The 19,955-nt window shown below is 40.6% G+C and overlaps 1 protein-coding gene across 1 annotated transcript in view; it reads left to right on the top strand.

Moving 5' to 3' along the window:
• The first annotated feature begins 546 nt into the window (after positions 1-546).
• SP6 (Sp6 transcription factor) overlaps positions 547-19,955 on the top strand; it is a 69,461-nt gene continuing 50,052 nt past the window's right edge. Inside the window, exon 1 of the mRNA XM_020785465.3 lies at positions 547-5,033. The gene's annotated coding sequence lies outside the window, so the exon portion shown is untranslated. The remainder of the gene's footprint in view (positions 5,034-19,955) is intronic.

The raw sequence follows: 19,955 nt of genomic DNA, 5'->3' as shown, positions 1-19,955 counted from the left end.
TCTTATTTTTGGGGAAACATGATAGATAGATAGATAGATAGATAGATAGATAGATAGATAGATAGATAGATAGATAGATAGATAGATAGATAGATAGATAGATAGATAGATAGATAGATAGATAGATAGATAGATAGATAGATAGATAGATAGATAGATAGATAGATAGATAGATGAGAGAGAGAGAGAGAGACGGACGGACGGACGGACGGACAGTGTGGTGCTCTTAAGCCACCTGAGTCCTTTTTTTGGTGGAAATGCAGGGTGTTATTAATTACTTAAATAATCAAGAGTGTCCCATTGTTCCCATTTAGATTGCACAAAAACCTCAATATTGTCACAGCATTTGGGCACTCTTTACCTAATTTAATACTGCTTATCTCAGTGGTGTCGAACTGTGGCCCTCCAGATGTTCTTGGCCTTCAACTCCCAGAAATCCTGGCCAGCAGAGGTGGTGGTGAAGGCTTCTGGGAATTGAAGTCCAAGAACATCTGGAGGGCCACAGTTCGACACCACTGGCTTATCTCATTAACATATGTTGGCATCATGAATGAGCTACTGATTGAGGGAACTATAATAAATAAATGGAGGAAACAGGGATGTTGGCAAATCTTTGGGTCCAAGTCTCAAGTCTCAGTCAGAGTCTTTGATACCAAGCCCTGAGTCCCAAGCCCCCATTCCTAATCCCTATTAAAAACAAGCTTTTTCCCCCAGAAAAAGGAGAGGAGTGGGTGGGTTCACAGTCATGAGTCGAGTCTGCACCATTGGGAAAAAAAACAAAAATAAACCAACCCTGAGTTGAGTCACCAATGCAACTTAAGTCTGACTTGACAGCATGTCCTGCAACTCAAGTCCCCATTCCTGGGAGGAAACCAGAATGCAGTATATAAATGCTTTTGGTGATTTATAGAACAGTCTAAATGCAAATATATTAAGAAGTACCCCATCAGTTTTTTCAAATTGTAGTTCTGGAAACAGCATATAAATCTGAATGGATCAAATATTCTGGATAACTTTAATACAACTGTTTATAATGATGGTGACAACGACATCAACGATTTTGAACACTTTAAAAGAGCTGTATATGCGCAAGGTGTTTTCCATTATGTTTCAAATATTGGATCACATTTGTTTTGACCCAGTTTGTTGGGCCTAAATAGGCACGGTTACTATATATCACCTCACTCATCCACCACCAAACATTAGCATTTGTACTCAGAAAATCTAGACCCTCCCTTCAACAAATTACCTCTCCTGGTATAAAGTACCTTGAAGTTATGAGGGCATTAATTGTAGTTGCTCTCTCTGCACCAGATATATGTATTGTGTACTGCCTATTCTTTTCAGTCTATTATGCAGTTTTGGAGTACAGTATATCCACCGAAAACACAGCACCAATTAGGATTATTCTTGTTTCATGATTTGTTGCAGAGATAGTTCAGGTATCCCCTGAGGTAAAAAAGAGACACAAGTACAGTATATTAGAAAGGCAGAGCTCTTACAGACACAGCAATTGTTCTGCCTTGTTTTGCCTCCTTTATTGCCACTTAGCAGCAAAAATTTGTGGGATTTAGGATCCACATCCTCACTCTTAACTGCCTAGTGCTGAGGTACTTCAAAACTGTTGCTTCCATGGCTATCATGGGCATGGAGCTCACTGCAGGTTGTGCAGGACTTTATAAGAATCAGCATTGTACTTTCTAGAGCCCAACAAACGCGTTTCATAAGTTTTCTTGATTGTTGCATTCTGGTTCCCCTAGCTTATTAGTGCTAAAATGCATGAGAAGCGGAATAGCACTAATCTCTGCCACCCACTACAAAACAGCACTAGTAAAATAAAAGAATCAAAGATCTTGGGAAAGAGAAAAAAGTTCAAAAATTGGGTGGTGGGTGGAGGATAAAAATGATAAAAACAATAAAAAGTGAAATAAGCAGAACATTATTTTGAGAGTGAGGGAAATTTCTGGTATAATCCATGGACCCAACCATCCTGACCACTGAATACATTTTGTTTTCAGGAATGGAAAACTACAAATGGCACCCTCACAAAGGACACAAATCTAACAAAAACAAAAGAGGGGGTATGCAAAAGTGCTATTGTACAATAACCTGGTACCAGCTGATGTCTATGCTTAAAAAAAAAAAATCAGGACAGACCCAAGTTACTTTGATGCCTGAAGTATATCAGCAAATTCCCCCCTTCCTGTTCCAAAGCTGCATAGGTTTCAAAATATGATAGGTTTCATATGGCTTTACTTTCTTCCAGTTGTTTCTTCTGGCTTGTGTCAATCCCTATCAACTTTTTCATTTTTGAATTTACAATTATGTTAGTAATTATTATGAGTATCTGTAAAAGTGAAGAAACTATTTATGTGGGTCAGCTGAATAGTAGGAACCAGTAAAACCCCTTCCATTTGTCCTTGTTATAGTACCACAGTTTTTAACTGAGGTATGCATATCATTTTATGTCATCATCTTTTTTAAAATGCCACTGATTGTTGGTGTGCCTTTCCTTTACATCCTGTCCCTTCTTATTCTGGTTCTTTGTACTGTAGTTCCTCTCTGCTTGGATAGTGTAGCATTTATTATCATGGAGGCCTCATAAAAAACCTCCATGATCTGACCTTTCGAAAGATGAAGAAAATAAAAAACATGGGCCTCGCCTATCGTTTTTTTCTAAAGTAGTCAGTTGACAGCCCAGATAACTCATGCCTGTCTTTTTTAAAATTATACTCACTTCCTTTTCCTCCCTATAGTTATTAGAAAACATGTATTGTCATCTAGGGAGGGGAAAACCTGTCTGACCAAATTTAGAATCTATTAAGGGAAAATTCTCAAGATTTGAAGAGAAATTAGAAAACAGGGACAGTTTCACAGAAACATGCATTCCTTGCTAGCACACACCCTAGGCTTTGTCATTGGTACAGTCTTAATAGGTTCATGAACATGAAACACACACACATATACACAATATTTTGCAAACAGACACTGAGCAATACCAATCCTGAACTTGATTTTTTTTTGAGAGGAACACATTTAACTTATTCAACCCTGGTGCTACCTGAGCTGCTCTGCTACCCATCTAGCTGGAAACTGGCAAAGAGAGTGGAATCGGAAAGGTACAACTTTGTCCACCACACAGGAGAGCCAAAGATAGCACTCACAGTGACTGTATATTATAAGGCAAAGTGAAGAAGGGCTTGAACACCATAAAGGAATAGGAGAGTCATTAAGAGTCCTGATGCATAGGATACCATCCATCTGTATGTTTTCTGTGGGGACAGAGTTGGCCATATAACTAGGCAAAGGGTGCTTTTCTCAGGTAGCTGATTTGATTGTTATGAAAGGCCAGCAAATGGTTATTTGCTTTACTGTGTATACATTGCTTGATATTTTGAATTTACTGATGTCTCTACCTTTTCTTTCTGTGTTATTGGAAGAGGGGAGCAAATGAACCAAGTGTGAATGATATAAAACTAGTTTATAAAATTCTAAGTTCACAATACAGTAATAAAGATGATTTTTACAAAATGGAGGATTTTACAAAATGGAGTTTAGGCAGTTTGGACTAATAAGGGCCTAAGTTGTGTTGGCGTCGTGTGATAGGCAGAATGTGAGCCCTCCTCCGTGACTGGATTGGTCAGAGGGATAGAAAGGGAAAATATGTGTCAGGTATAAAAGTTGTTTGTGCGTTGTAACAGCAGATACCATATTTGCCGAGGTGTGGTCTCTCCATGGCTGCAGACATGAAAATAAAACTGCTTACTATAATCCTGGAGTGAATATTTTCATATCATGAAGAAGAGGGTGGCATAGTCAAACCTCACCTTCCCTCCCGAGTGCTCTCCCCTCTAGCATGGAAAGTGAAGGGAGCCCAAGGCAGCAGAACAGTGGAAAAGGGGAAAGGAAGAAAAAGAGAAGCCCTCTGTTAGAGGAGGAAGGAAGGAGATGGAGGGAAAAGGCGGGAAAATTGGAACAGGGGAAAAAAGAGGAAGGGGAGAAAGAGAGGACAATATACAAGGAGGGGAATGAACAGAAGGGAGGGGCAGAGGGAGAAAGGAAACGAGGTGGAGGTAGTGCTGTTGAAGCAAAGAAAGAAGGATGGGATGGGTTTGGTACTGCATAGTAAACCCATGGAGCCATAGGGAGAGGCAGATGATGCTGCCCAGGGAAGAGGTAGAAAGAAGGCAAAACTCCCATCCTCCCAGAAAACCCTTCCTTCTGGGATGAACGACAAAGGAGGGAGCAGCGCTGCAAGATCGAGGAAGAAAGGGCCCATATTGAAAGGGGAAAGAGGGAGAGAGCGGAACGGAAGAACCCTCATCCCAATGAAATCTATCACCCACAAAAAGGTGGGGGGACAGCCTCCTCAGAGGGGGACATCCAAAAGAGAGAATTCTGAGTGAGAAGACATTGCCCCTGTTGTAGAGGCCAATGCCAGGGGACTCCTGTGAGGGGCTAAACTGGGGGCCAAGACTGGTTCAAGACTCTGGGAAAGAGAAGGACTTGGTGAATTGTTCTGTTAACGTCCTCTTCTCCTTGGTGGAGAAGAAAATGGACCCCATGTTTTTACACTTACTGAAATGTTAAACAAGTTAGAAGTAAAAGTTGAGAATTTAAAGCCAGAACCTGTGTCTGGACTGTCTGTTGGGGGGTGGGGGTGGGGGGAGGGCGGAGAGGAACCCTCATACCAAGCTATATTCTAAGCAGAAAAGTTAGAACACAGCTTGGCTTGCTTGCTAGAGACATCTGAAGTGATATATTTGCTCCTTAGTTTGGATTGTGTGGGATGACTGGAAAGACAAGTGTATGAAGCACATTGTCTTCTGCCAAAGAACTGGAGTGCTGGTCTTTCTTCATCATCCTTCACTTATATGCATGTTTTCAACTGCTTGTTTTTCAGTCTCCCCCCCCCCCCCAATACTGAAAAATTCCTTAAGAAGAAAAAGATGGAAGGGAACGAAGCTATGTTCTGCACAGTGTCTTCTTGACTACTAGTGTGAGCAATGCCCTGAAATGTTGAGAGTGGAAAGGTATGTTGGAACCTCTTTTTTTAAAATGACTTTTTGCTTATTATTGCTGTAAACACTGTTTTTGGTGTCTTTTAAAAAAAATCCACATAAGATATTAGTGAAATATGTATGTCTGCAAATCTGATGATTTTCCAAATGTGAAGGGATTGACCCCTCCCCGAAAATCCTAAACAATTTTAATGTATACAGACACAGTGCTGTACGACCATATGCTGTACATGCAAATTATGCTCATTTTCTTCTATGTACCTTTGCTCCCTCTGCTGAAAATATTCCTGTAGACACCCTTGCCCAAAGGCTTTTGACGCCTCCCTCTTGTGCATGGATAGTGCCCTTTTTGTTCATTAATTTATTATTCTGTGTTTCTTGACAACTTGCTTACCTGAGGTTGACTACATAACAATCAGCCCTTGGAGAACAAGTTTGTTGTTTGTATATTCTATATGTTGATAGTATGTATGATAGCTCAACAGAAACAGCATATTTCAGTTTTAATTTTAATTTTTAATGTCCCTGGTTCAGATCGCATCTTAGCCACAAAGTCATTGTGGGGCCTTAGGCAACTTCTTCTACACTGCAATCAACAATATGAGTTGAAAATGGCAGTAATAATAACGTACAAGGATTACTGTAAGGATTACAGTGATAATATGTGGAAAAGCATACATAAAAGCTTGTTACTGCTATTATTTGGCCTCAACATACCTTTCTGTTGTTTAAAATAATTATTCTTCATTGTGACAGCAGCTTGGATCAAAGGATGGTGTAGAAAGTAAAGGACAGAGTCAGCAGATACAGATCTGATTGATGGGTCACAACTGAGAGGTTCATTCTCTTGCATGATGTTTTGTCTTAGTACACTTGTGTTCTTGTATAGCTCCCATGTATTTCAGTAAGGATTGTGCAGGAGGCCTTCTTGGGAGATGGGTTGTACTGGTGCTAGAATTAGATACTTCTTTGGCAGGTACTGAAAATACTTTGAGTCAGACTTGGTTATAGTTAGACTTCAGAAGTAACTCATTATGTCATTTAGTAACTTGTAACTACCTACTTTGTAAACAACTAAAGCACAAATAGTTAAATTTGCAATGTAATAAATAAATAAATAAATAGTTATAGTTACTTTTTAGTCTTTTATAACTTCTAAAATTATGTTTTAAAGTTACTTTAAAAGGGCATTTTTACAGACATTTGAACAGGGATTTTCCAAGCTATATTCAATTTTTCATTCAGTTTTGTCAAGGAAAGTATTGTTTTGTTCCCTTTTGTAGTCCTGTGAATATTTTCAAATATATAATTGCTCAAAGGAAGGACATGCTTTTTTTTTGGGCATGCTTTTAAGGAAAATACAATGTATTCAACACAATGTATTCAAATTACAGAACACTATATATCACATTTACAAACCAGCAACTCTAATAATAGTGGTGACTCAGGTTGTGCAATGCAATGAGCAGCCCATTCCTTCTGGAAAAAAAAGTAATAAGCACTAGGCCTACATTTATCACAGCTCTCCATTCTCAAATGCTAAATTTTGGTAAATGTATCTTTTTGGTCTAAATCTTCCAGACTCCTCCAACAGGCCATGCTGGATGAGGGATCTGGAAATTTCAGTTCAAAAAAGGTTATTTTCTCAAGCTCTGACCCAAAGTAACCTGGCTGTTGTGTCAGGCCTCAGAACAGTCACAGTGCAGATCTAAACCTGAGTGGGGAATGTCAAAATGCTTCCTTTATGGGGAGCCTTCACTGGTCAGCTGCCTTGTCTCCTTCCTCCCCTTATGGAGCCCCCTTCCCAAACACGCCCAGCCTATAAGGCAAGCAGGCACATGGTGTTTCCACGACCAACTGGCATTCCTGACAAACAACAATTTGTTTTATGACAGAAGAGGAAATTGCCGTCAGTTTCACAAGAGCCAGCTTGAGTTTGTTTGATGTGCTGTGCCCTACGGGCAACAGGAGAGATCTTTCTCCCTCCCTCCCTCTCTTTCCCTCTTTTTTCCCTTCTTCTCTGCCCTGCCACCCCGCTTCTAATTACTGTTTGAGAAACTCCCCAGCAGCTGCATGGAGAGAAGGAACAGCAGCTGAAAAAGGGGAACTGAGCCAGACCGGCACCCCGGGATCTCTGGGGAGTTTCGCTTACAAACCTTGAATATTTTCCAAGTGGGCGGTGAAAAGCTCATGCTGGCAGTAGTTGTGTGTGAGAGAGAGATAGAAAGCGGAAGAAATGGATTAAAACACAGGCCTGACTCCGTCTGCTGGTTTGAGTGGTATAATATTGCTTGGGGGGGGGGAAGAGCAATTATTTTTCAGCTACTTTTCTGTTGTTAAGCCGACTGATTTTGCTGCTCGCTTTATTGCTTGTCATACAAAGTGCTGCAAGAGGATGGCCTGTCAGGAGGAGATCTTGCAGGATGTAGGCAAAATTGCTGGCAACTATGATGCTTAAGATAAACTTTACAAGAACTGAGCTGGCAAGTCATGGTGTGAAGTTAGTCGTTCTCACACAGACATCTGTTCCTCTTGGGCTACTTCCCTTGGCTTTGGGGCTCAAAGTCTCCCAGCCAAAGAAGCGCACAAACCATACAGTTTCTTTTGTTCCTAGGCTCTGCATCAAGTCTTCCTTCAACTTCTCCTTACTTCACAGGTCTCATCAATCCCTGCTTCTGAACTTCCTGCTTTTCACACTATTATCAGCAAAGTCCATTTCTTCACCTCAACCACATTTCTATTGTTTCTGACTTCCTTCTTACATCATAAACTTCATTTCTGTACACCTGATGTGAGATTTTTCCTCAGTTCTTTCAGGATGCAACTACATGGGCATGCCAAATAGGAGAGTTTTGGCTTTGCTGTGGCTTGAAGAGAACTTAAATACTCATAAAGTCTCAGAAGTCTTTCATTAAGGTCTTCATGTTATATAATTTGAATACCATGTCATAGGCATATTATTTATCATTGTAAAACATATTCCACACTCCTTTTTTTTTTTTTTTAATTTTCCAGAGAAACACAAAAAATGACTTTCGAAAAAAGGGGGGGAACTCCCCCCCCAATGTTCCCATTATTTTCCAGGCCTTCCCATCTCTAGGGTTGATTCACAGTTACCTTTATGGTTGTATTTGGCTTAGGCAATCATATGAAGATTCTGGATTGTTTTGATGCCAGTGTCCATACTCGGTCTCAGTCTGATGCAGTTTGATATGTGCCAATAGACCACAGCCCCCCATCCTTTGATATTGCCCACTTGGCAATCCCTGGCTCTCCTTTCTTATATTTTTTCCCCCTGAGACATGATCTAGCACTAAACTAATGTATCAGTGCAGTGATAAGGTGATCTAGCACTGATGTTATTAGTTTTTTTTAAACTACTTTGGGGTGAATAGGGGGAAAGATCACAATGGTGAGTGTTCCTGCTGTCCTAAAACATCATGCCCCAGCTTAATTTGTCATCATAACACCACTCAGAGTCACACACATCATCTTTTGGTAGAATGGAACAAACAATCACACAAGGAAAACAATGGCTTCACATTATTCCAGTTTTTAAACATAGAAGCCCTCAGCAGCAAGGGGGGGACGGACGGACGGACTCTGAATCAAAAAAAAGGGGGTTGTAGCTGGGCTGATTCACATTAGCCCTTGCATTATAGGATCATTGAAAAATACTTCAAATTCACTTACGCTAACTGTGGAGTAACTCCTGAGGCATTTGTCAGTGTAGCTGCAGACTCAATCTGTTAAAAGAAACTGCAGTGTTTGTTCTATGATTGTTGCCGGTGATTTGGTTCCAAGACATTACAATAACTACAGCTGGTGACAAAATGGAGGGCCTTGAAGCTGACAAGCAATAGACTGCTGATAAGCAGTTGGAGTTTGGGTGTGGGAGAACTTGGTTAAAATCCTTGTTCAACTATGGGACTTACTGGATGGGCTTCACAAAGTCAGTCTCTCCTACCTTAGTTCAGAAAAAAAGAGAAGTTAGGTTTTGAACTACAGCCCTCACTAACTTAGAGAATTGCTGAGGGGATGAAAATGAGATTAAGAAAAATATGGAGACTTTGAAATGGGACAGGAGGGCACAAAACTGAATGGTTACTTTAGAGTCGTTTACCAAAATACCCAGTTCAGAATCTGTGCTTCTAATCTTTCCCAGCCCATCAGTCCCTGTTATGCTCCTGCTGGAGCAACTTGCTATGCAAGCAGATTTCTACAGTGCACCTGTGTATGGTGACAAAATGTGGGCCAGACATACGGGTGGAATTAGATGACTTATCTGGTGGTTGGAAACTGCCTGTAAGTGGGGTTAGGGAGGTGCATGGATAGTTAGAATGTTTGTAATCCCTTCTGAATTCCAGTTTTATTTAATCTGTAATGTTTAACTCTTACCAATTTTACTTCCGGTTTGTTCCTAGCCTTGAGAATTTTTGTCTTGCATGGAAATTGCATTTTTAAGTGCATCTCTCCAGAAACATTCCACTTTAGCTTTACTCAGGCTTTAAGCCTGAAAGCGTGTAGGACTAAAAGTGATGGCGACGTGGAAATGCAAGTAAACTCTGCTCCTACTTTCTCATCCCATCCAGTGGTCAGACAGTTTGCAGAAGTGTGTGTGTTCAGCTGAATGTGTGTATAGCATTTCCATGATCAGGAATTCTAAAGCTCTGTTCATTCATTAAAACTTCTAAAATATTCACACATACTGTAGAGGGAACCACTCACCCCCTTCACCTTTAGTCATCACTTCTTTTGCCCTCCACATGTAGGAGGGTAATAAAACTGAGACTGAAGGGGTGTAGGTTTAGGGTAGTGCCTTCTAATTGTGAGCATTCTGAGCTTTGTAATGACCATAATAAGGCAAGGATCCCAGTCTTGAGAATGCTGCAAGTATGTTCAGCTGAACCTATTTCAGCTGGTTGCGCTTACAAGTGCTGCTGCAGAATGGCCTGCCTGATGTCCAGATAAAATGTAGAGTAGGGATAGGCATGCACTTCCCGTTCAGTGGTTCATGCTGAATCATTTATTGGTTGTACAATTCCCAGGACTGCCTCCTCCAGCAGGCACCTACTCAGAGGCAGTGCCCCAGCTTCCCTGCACTGCCTCCTCTGCATGCTGCCGCTGAGTGGCTGCCCACCAAACAAGGTGGGGCAGGTAAGCACTGAACACCTGTTTGGCCAATAAACAAACTGACACGAACCGTGTCTATGATGCCGAGGTGAAGGATGAGGCTTATGTGTGTGCCATCCCGCCGTCCTTCATCACCTTCCATATTTTTGTTTTATCTGTCTGTCTGTCTGTCTGTCTGTCTGTCTGTCTATCTATCTATCTATCTATCTATCTATCTATCTATCTATCTATCTATCTATCTATCTATCTATCTATCTATCTATCTATCTATCTATCTATCTATCTATCTATCTATCTATCTATTTATTTATTTATTTATTTATTTATTTATTTATTTGATTTATACCCTGCCTATCTGGTCTACTCGACCACTCTAGGTGGCTTCCAGTATAGGATAAAACAATAAAACACAAGAACATCACATAATCATTTGATACAGTTACAATAAAATAGAGTGAGAATAAAATAAGAAGGAACAGAAAAGAAATCAGGTATTGACTGGAGGGAAGGCCTGGATGTACAAGCATGTTTTTAATTGGGTTTTAAATATTCCCAGCGTAGGGGCCACACGAATCTCTGAAGGGAGGTTGTTCCAGAGGCGAGGAGCCACTGCCGAGAAGGCCCGGTTTCGTGTCTTTTCCTTCTGGGCCTCTCTCAGTGTCAGGCTCCTGAGCCTCACCTCCTGACTTGCACGGGTGATCTGGGTATACCTTGGTGGGAGCAGGCGTTCTGCCAGATATCGAGGTCATAAACCGTTTAGGGTGTTGTAAATAAGCATTAAGACTTTGAAGTCGATGCGGAAACGAATGGGCAGCCAATGCAATGCAGCCAGAGTTGGAGAAATACGTTGGTATTTTCTCACTTCAGTGCGGAGTCTGGACGCCTTTTTAATCTTTTAAATTATTAAATAATTATTAAATAATTTTTAAATCTTCAATTGGACGCTGGTATGCATTTCCCTATTTATTTATTTGCCCAATACTGTATATTATTTGCCCAAAATGTTACAGAAAAAAAATGTTCACAAAAATGTATATTTTAAAACATTGTTTCCACTACTCAATACATTGATGTGAATAAAAGTACCTCTTCTGATGGATATCTCAGTGGTTTGAAATGGGACGTTTGGTTCCCTTTGTGCCCCCTTGACATCTGTAGGGTTTCTTCCAGCTCTGCACATCTAAGCTTAATATTATTATTCTCACTTTAGAAGCAGAAATACAAACACTGGTGGCTGGAGAAAGATGGATGCGAGAATTTTCTCCAGTGACTTACTTTTGGCTGTTGCTGTTAAGTGGTGAATGATTCCCCCCCCCCCGTAGCTTTGTCTTTTGATAAACAATGTGGCCTTAGCATGCAGTAGGCATAGTGCCAGCATAAAAGTTGTTTTTCTTTTATCATCTTGGAGCAGCCACAGTGGCCATCATAATAACTTGTGGTAAGGAATCTTCAATTATATAAATTATGTGTTGTGTGAAGTAACGCTTTCCTGCATCTATCCATAATCTCTTGTCAATCACTTTAATGAAATACCCTAAAATTCTAGAATCACGGGAGAGGAAGAAAGAGACCTACATCCAATGTTGTGCTAGCAGATCCACACTAGTATGATGTAGATGTCTTCCCCTCCCCTCCCTTCTCCTTTGCAGCCCTCTGATCCACTCTGAAACTGGCACTAGAAGGTTCTCCATCCCCAGTGGTAGTTTTGCAGGTGGTCAGGGCTTGCAGAGAAGAGGAAGATTTGCCATTCTGGATTATGGAAGCAATGGCACTAGTGAAATAATCCTCTTGGATTCTGGCCAAAGTTCCTCCTGCAAACTGTTCATAATTTTCTAAACCATTATTATGCCACTTCCCATAACCATCTTTCCCCTCTATCACTTAGCCCCTTCCCTTAGCCATTTCCCCCCTTCTGTACTACAATGCCTCCAATATTTGGACCAACTTTCTATAACCTGTTTTCCTTCTGGCCCCTTGAACTACAAGCCTCCCCTCCCTTGGCTAGGATGACCAGTAGTGATGACTCATAGTTCAATGTATCCAAAGGGATGGGGAAAATTGCTTTAGACTTTTCTGGCACTGAATGTCTTTCATCTTCTTAATAAATTTATGATCATTTTTTCTGTATCTTGCCAGCTTGTCAGAGAGGGGACAACCAAAACTGTACGTGGCATTCCAGATGTGGTCACACTAAATACCTGTATAATAACAATAACAATAACAACAACAACAACAATAATAACAATAATAACAATAATAACAATAATAACAATAACAATAACAACAAGAACAAGAACAAGAACAAGAACAGCAGCAGCAGCAGCAGCAGCAGCAGCAGCAGCAGCAGCAGCAGCAGCAGCAGCAGCAGCAACAACAACAACAACAACAACAACAACAACAACAACAACAACAACAACAATAACAATAATAACAATAATAATAATAATAATAATAATAATAATAATAATAATAATAATAATAATAATAATAATAATAATAATAATAATAATAATAATAATAATAATAGAACTGCAGACCTGGAAGGGATCCTATGCATCACTGAGTCTGCTGTTATCAAGGAGGCATAATGGGAAATTGAATTCCTAACCTCTGGCCACCTAAACCACTGAGCTATCCAGGAGTTCATACAATGGTATTTTGGCATTTGCCATTTAATTCTTATCCCTTTCCCCAACAATTATTGATTGTTTAAATAAACAAAAGGTTGTAATAATTGTTCAATAATAAAACAATAAGTACAGAATAATTGTATAACTTGAACATTGACAATTATGAAATCAAAATGTTAAAAAATATTGGTACCTTGGGCCAACCATAACTCAAAATGGAGATTCATTCAATAAATCAGAAGATTGAGTGTTGGGATGGCAACCATGAAGGAACTGAAAAAGATCATTAAGAGTAAAGATGTGTCAGTGGAGACAAAGGCCAAATCCATCCGTTCTGTATATTCCCAACTACTGTACATGTATGCAAGCAAAAACTGGACAATGAAGAAAACAGAGAAAAACCTAAGAAATTTGAGTTTGTGGTTTTGGAGGAGAGCTCTAAGGGTATCATGGATTGTCAGAAAGTCAAATAAGTGAGTTCATGATAAAACCAACCCTGAACTCTCATTAGAAACTAAAATTACCAAATTAAAGCTATCATATTTTGGCCAGTATGTCCTGGATCCTTTGCGCACAGCAGGAGAGGAAGCTGAACACGTTCCATATGCGTTGTCTCCGACATATTTTTGGTATCACCTAGCAGGACAAAGTTCCAAACAGAGTAGTCCTAGAACAAGCTGGAATTTTTAGCATATATACATTACTGAAACAGCGCTGTCTACGTTGGCTTGGGCATGTCGTGAGAATGGCTGATGGTTGGATTCCAAAAGATCTCCTGTATGGAGAATTAGTGCAGGGAAATTGCCCCAAAGGGAGACCACAGCTGCGATACAAGGATATCTGCAAGCGGGATCTGAAGGCCTGAGGATGGACCTCAACAGATGGGAAACTTTGACATCTGAAGCGTTCAGTGTGGAGGCAGGCAGCGCAGCATCCCAATTTGAAGAGACACTTGTCCAGCAGGCCGAGGCAGAGGCAGTCCCGAAACCAGCAAAATCAGGGAGCTGGACAAGGGACAGATTGTATTTGTCTTCAGTGTGGAAGGTATTGTCACTCTTGAATTGGCCTTCTCAGCCACACTAGATGCTATTCCAAGACCTCTGATTCAGATCACGTTACCATAGTCTCTCGAGACTGAGGGATGCCTACATTTAAGTTGGAAGTGGCTTGATAGAATGTAACAAGGTTGCCATCATATAGAAAATATTTAAAATCTTGAACATTGATTCTTATGATAGTAAAGGCAACTTGAAGATAGACTTGTTATTTTTTCTCTTTGATCCTGTTAAATAATTTATCTCTTCGTACTGTATAGAGAGAGCTGGCGAGTTCAGTTCCCCACTGTGCCTCCAGGGAGAGGCCTGTGTGGCCTTGGGCAGGCTGCATAGTCCCAGGATGCCCCCAGAAGAATGGTAAACCACTGTTGAGTAAACTTTATCTAGAAACTCCTGAAAAGGTCACCATAAGTCAGAATTGACTTGATGGCACACAATTATTATTAATAATAGTGTAAAAACTTTGCTGTACAGCTGGAAAAGACTCATATATCAATTAAAGATAGTTCTTGCCCTCAGGCCTACAATGCAAAATAGATGTTTCCAGGTTTTTCAGCCTTGCTTCCCATTCTGTTTTTTGAGAAACTCTCATGCCTCTACATCTCACTTTTATCACAACTGAATTGTCTTTTAACAAAAAAAAATCCAGTTTCTAATTTGAAACAAACAATCACAAGAAATTTAGTAATGAAATTATTTTATATGCACAAATATTTTTTCTTGAAAAAGATAATAGAAATAGAATTTACATGTAGACATAGTAAAGGATTGCTGCCTTGTTGTGGCGAAGGGGCTTGAGTAACTCACAGAAGCTATGGGCTATGCCATGCAGGGCCACCCAAGATGGACAGGACATAGTGGAGAGTTCTGACTAAACGCAATCCACCTGGAGTAGGAATTGGCAATCTTTGCCAAGAACGCCCCATGATCAGAAACAAAAGGCTAAAAGCAGGGCAAAGGCTAATAGAGTTTTGTCAAGAGAACAAGCTGGTCATCACAAACACTCTTTTCCAACAACACAAGAGGCAACTCTATACATGGAAATCACCAGATGGGCAATATGGAAATCAGATTGATTATATTCTCTGCAGCCAAACATGGAGAAGCTCTATACAGTCAGCAAAAACAAGACCTGGAGCTGACTGTGGCTCTGATAATCAGCTTCTTATAGCAAAATTCAAACTTAAACTGAAGAAAGTAGGAAAAACCACTGGGCTAGTCAGGTATAATCTAAACCAAATCCCTTATGAATACACAGCGGAAGTGAAGAATAGATTTAAGTAACTAGATTTGGTGGACAGAGTGCCTGAAGAACTATGGATGGAGGCTCGTAACATTGTACAGGAGGCAGCAACAAAAACGATCCCAAAGAAAAGGAAATGCAAGAAAGCAAAGTGGCTGTCCAACGAGGCCTTAGAAATAGCAGAGAGGAGAAGGGAAACAAAATGCAAGGGAGATAGGGAGTTACATAAAATTGAATGCAGACTTCCAAAGAATAGCAAGGAGAGACAAGAGGTCCTTCTTAAATGAACAATGCAAAGAAATAGAGGAAAATAACAGAAAAGGAAAAACCAGGAAAATTGGAGATATTAGAGGAACATTTTGTGCAAAGATGGACATGATAAAGGACAAAAATGGGAGGGACCTAACAGAAGCAGAAGACATCAAGAAGAGGTGGCATGAATACACAGAGGAATTATATCAGAAAGATTTGGATATTCTGGACAACCCAGACAATGTAGTTGCTGACCTTGAGCCAGACATCCTGGAGAGTGAAGTCAATTGGGCTTTAGAAAGCCTGGCTAACAACAAGGGCAGTGGAATTGATGGCATTCCAGTTGAACTATTTAAAATCTTAAAAGGATGCTGTTAAGGTGCTACATTGAATATGCTAGAAAGTTTGGAAAACTCAACAGTGGCCGGAGGACTGGAAAAGATCCGTCTACATCCCAATCCCAAAGAATGGCAGTGCCAAAGAATGCTCCAACTACCGTACAATTGCACTCATTTCGCACGCTAGCAAGGTTATGCTCAAAATCCTACAAGGTAGGCTTCAGCAGTATGTGGACCGAGAACTCCCAGAAGTACAAGCTGGATTCCGAAGAGGCAGAGGAACTAGAGACCAAATAGCTAACATGCGCTGGATTATGGAGAAAGCCAGAGAGTTCGAGAAAAATATCTACTTCTGCTTCATTGACCATTCAAAAGCCTTTGACTGTGTGGACCACAGCAAACTATGGCAAGTCTTTAAAGAAATGGGAGTTCCTCACCACCTTATCTATCTCCTGAGAAACATATATATGGGACAGGAAGCAACAGTTAGAACTGGATATGGAACAACTGATTGGTTCAATATTGGGAAAGGAGTACCATAAGGCTGTATATTGTCCCCCAGCTTATTTAACTTATATGCAGAATACATCATGCGGAAGGCTGGACTGGAGGAATCCCAAACCGGAATTAAGATTGCCGAAAGAAATATCAACAACCTCCAATATGCAGATGATACCAGAAAGTGAGGAGGAATTAAAGAACCTTGTAATGAGGGTGAAAGAGGAGAGTGCAAAAAACGGCCTGAAACTCAACATCAAAAAAAAAAAAAAAAAAAAAAAAAAAAAAAAAAAAAAACTGAGATCATGGCCACTGGTCCCATCACCTCCTGGGAAATTGAAGGGGAAGATATGGAGGCAGTGACAGATTTTACTTTCTTGGGCTCCATGATTACTGCAGATGGATACAGCAGCCACGAAATTAAAAGACGCCTGCTTCTTGGGAGGAAAGCGATGACAAACCCAGACAACATCTTAAAAAGCAGAGACATCACCTTGCCAACAAAAGTCCGAATAGTCAAAGCTATGGTTTTTCCTGTCGTGATGTATGGAAGTGAGAGCTGGACCATAAAGAAAGCTGACCGCCGAAGAATTGATGCCTTTGAATTCTGGTGCTGGAGGAGACTCTTGAGAATCCCCTGGACTGCAAGGAGAACAAACCTATCAATTCTAAAGGAAATCAACCCTGAGTGCTCCCTAGAAGGACAGATCCTGAAGCTGAGGCTCCAGTACTTTGGCCATCTAATGAGAAGAAAAGACTCCCTGGAAAAGACCCTGATGTTGGGAAAGTGTGATGGCAAGAGGAGAAGGGGACGACCGAGGATGAGATGGCTGGACAGTGTCTGCGAAGCAACCAACATGAATTTGACACAACTCTGGGAGGCAGTAGAAGATAGGAGGGCCTGGCGTGCTCTGGTCCATGGGGTCACGAAGAGTAATGTGAATAGCGATGGTATTGTACAGTGTCCTCTTCCTCTCTCCCGCTCAAAAAAAAATTCTGTATGATTTCCTAAAGGCCATACCCTCCCTTCCCAGTTTGAGAACCAATGATCTGAAGAGAACAAGGGAGCAAAAGAAAGGGGGACAAGTGAGGAAGGGAGGCGAGCTGAAGAAAAGTTAGCCACAAATTCTCAATTTTATATGAGCTTTCTCAGCCTGGTGGAATGGCAATTGCATGAAATATGGGGAGAGGGAGTATTGCTAGTTTCTAGATTGGAAAACCAGTCAGAGGAGGTCTTATTAATCCATTTCACCTTTGTGCTAAATTCACTAGGTTTACTTAAGTTTAGGGCTGTTCCTTTTGGAGAAATGCAACACAAATACAAACCAAACAGACAAGTGTTTTCTGCTGGAAAATCACCTTCTTCCCAGGGTATTTGTATTCTAAAAGAAAAAGATTAGTGGAGAGGAATTTAACATAGAAAGAGAATGGTAGCAATCTGACACTAAAAAATTAAGAAGCCCACGCCTTCCCCCCTCTTCCTATATAGATTAGGTCCCAATTCTACACAAGCTGGCGTGGGGAGATTATGTATGCTACTATGACAGCAAACCTTAATGCTTGTTTGAGAACTGGAGTTCCACCAAGTTCTTATGCAACTTACAACTGAGTAGATGTGCATAGGTGACATATGGTTCAAAGCCAGAAAAGTTACAGCATTTGACCATATTTGTGAACAATCTAAAATTCAAAAAGTATTTTGGCCAGGATCCTTTTCAATATTTAAGGGCACATGAAACTATACCCAGTGGGGGCAATCACAGGCAACCAGAAACACAAACAGCTCCTTGTCAGATCACCACAGCAGCTTCCACAATTGCAGTTCCATACAGGATACAAGTGTCTGCATTTATTTTAATTTAGCGCTGTCAGCTTGGATTGTGTGTGATTCCTGTTGTTACAACACTTTACAGGTTCACCTTTGAAATACAGAATGGCTGTTAAATTTGCATGCAAAGTGGGAAGGAAGGAAGGAAGGAAGATGTTTTTACACTTCTTTTTAGGAAAATACAATACTGTATAGCATAGAGGAATAAGTGAATGTTGCATCTGTGCAATCTACCTGGCAGAGTCCCTTTTAATCTTCTCCCCTGTCGAATTAGTTACAGCAAAATATAACTGACAATGAAAGCTTTGGTTGTAATATCTGCTGATTCTATAGATTAAAGTGGGATGATGATGATGATGATGATGATGATGATGATGATGATGATGATGATGATGATGATTTTGTAAGGTTGTGGCTTGGAGTGAATCTACTTCTGCTTTCCACAGTCTGTGGCAGTTCTAGAAAAGAGGGTCCAATTGGAACATAGGGCAGTTTCTATGCTGGACTCTACATCAGAGCCTTTCTCTCCTTCTATCCTTGACCTGACTTCCTCCCTCTTTGTCTCCAGTTGTGCCCAGCTCCAAATGGAACTGAAGGCACAAGAAAGCCAGCATCTTGTCCTCCTATCATCCCTGTTACTGCACCTCTCCCTATTCTGTGGGTGTGGAACTCAATAAATGAGTGATTTATAGTTGGGCTTGGCTTAACTAAAACAGACACAAGGGAGACATAAAAAGCTATTAACTAAGCCCTGCTCACTCTTTAAGATTGAAACACCCCTTTTCAGACTATTTTCAGAAATTCTGTTCTTTGAGTTGGCCCCTCCAGTGGCAGTTTTTTCCTCCCCGCCTCCGTTCCTCCATTCTTCACTCATGCTGTGGCTGGCTGACATACTCCTCTACCAGCAGGTGTAGGAGCACCTTTTGTTTTTTTAACCTCCAGAGCAAAGTGTTGTCAGTGAGGATGGGGAACACAGACCACATAGTCCTATAAACACCATGGCCTGTTGGAGTCTGGGATTTGTAGTACAAAAAAGCAACATTCATTCTGGTGGCAATGTGCTTATAGCTGAGCAGCACTCAAGTCTCTTCCAACAATGGCTCCTTCTGACCAAGACATATATACCCTTCATCCAAGAGCCATCCTCTGCACATTTGTTAGACAAGATACGACAGAGTGCCAACTCACTTATAGGCAAGTGCTAACTATGGTCCGGCAGGAGGAGTGGTGTTTTCTCATCCCATCACTGTGAGATGAGTCCCCCACTCCAAACTACAGTCACTCCTGGTTATTGGAACAGAGCATCAATGAACTGATCTGAGCAGGGGCAGAGAACAATAAGCAGCTAGACAGCCCCAGCGCAGTTTCCCCTCTCGTTTTTCTAAATTTACATGGGGGCTTGGCATTCTTTGGACTCTACCTTCTCTTAGGTCACTTGCATCTCACTCTTTTTTAAATGTTAGCTGCCACCAGACATTGCATGCATGGATGCTGGCTCTAGGGCTTTCGTAATCAAGTTTAGTTCAGGCATTATTAATGATTAGTAAGCCGCCCTCCTTTTCTGACCTTATCACCAATTTGCAGAATGATTACTATTTATACAACAGCCTCACAATAAGCTTGCTTGCTTGCTTCTTTCTCATTAAAGTGATTCAGTGACCGTAAGTCATGCACTAAGCCATTGCAATATGCCTATAAAAAAGAAGTAATCCTGACAGTATTTTATTTATTTATTTATTTAAAATGGTTTTATTCCACCTTTCTTCTTGAAAAGGGCCTAAAGTGACTTACAACATTGAAAGATAATATTTAAAGCTAAGAACAATGAGTATACAAATATTAAAAAGAACAAAAGTCACTCTGAGAAATGGAAAACCCAAAACTTGAAAACACAACTAGTATTAAAAATTTAGTCAAAGCAGTAATGCATAACAATCCATCTAAAATTCATACATAG

This window comes from Pogona vitticeps, chromosome 6 (genome assembly GCF_051106095.1).
Source record: "Pogona vitticeps strain Pit_001003342236 chromosome 6, PviZW2.1, whole genome shotgun sequence".
Taxonomy (NCBI): Eukaryota; Metazoa; Chordata; class Lepidosauria; order Squamata; family Agamidae; genus Pogona; species Pogona vitticeps.
The sequence above is the reverse complement of the archived record's forward strand: the minus strand, read 5'-3'. Positions and strand labels throughout refer to the sequence as shown.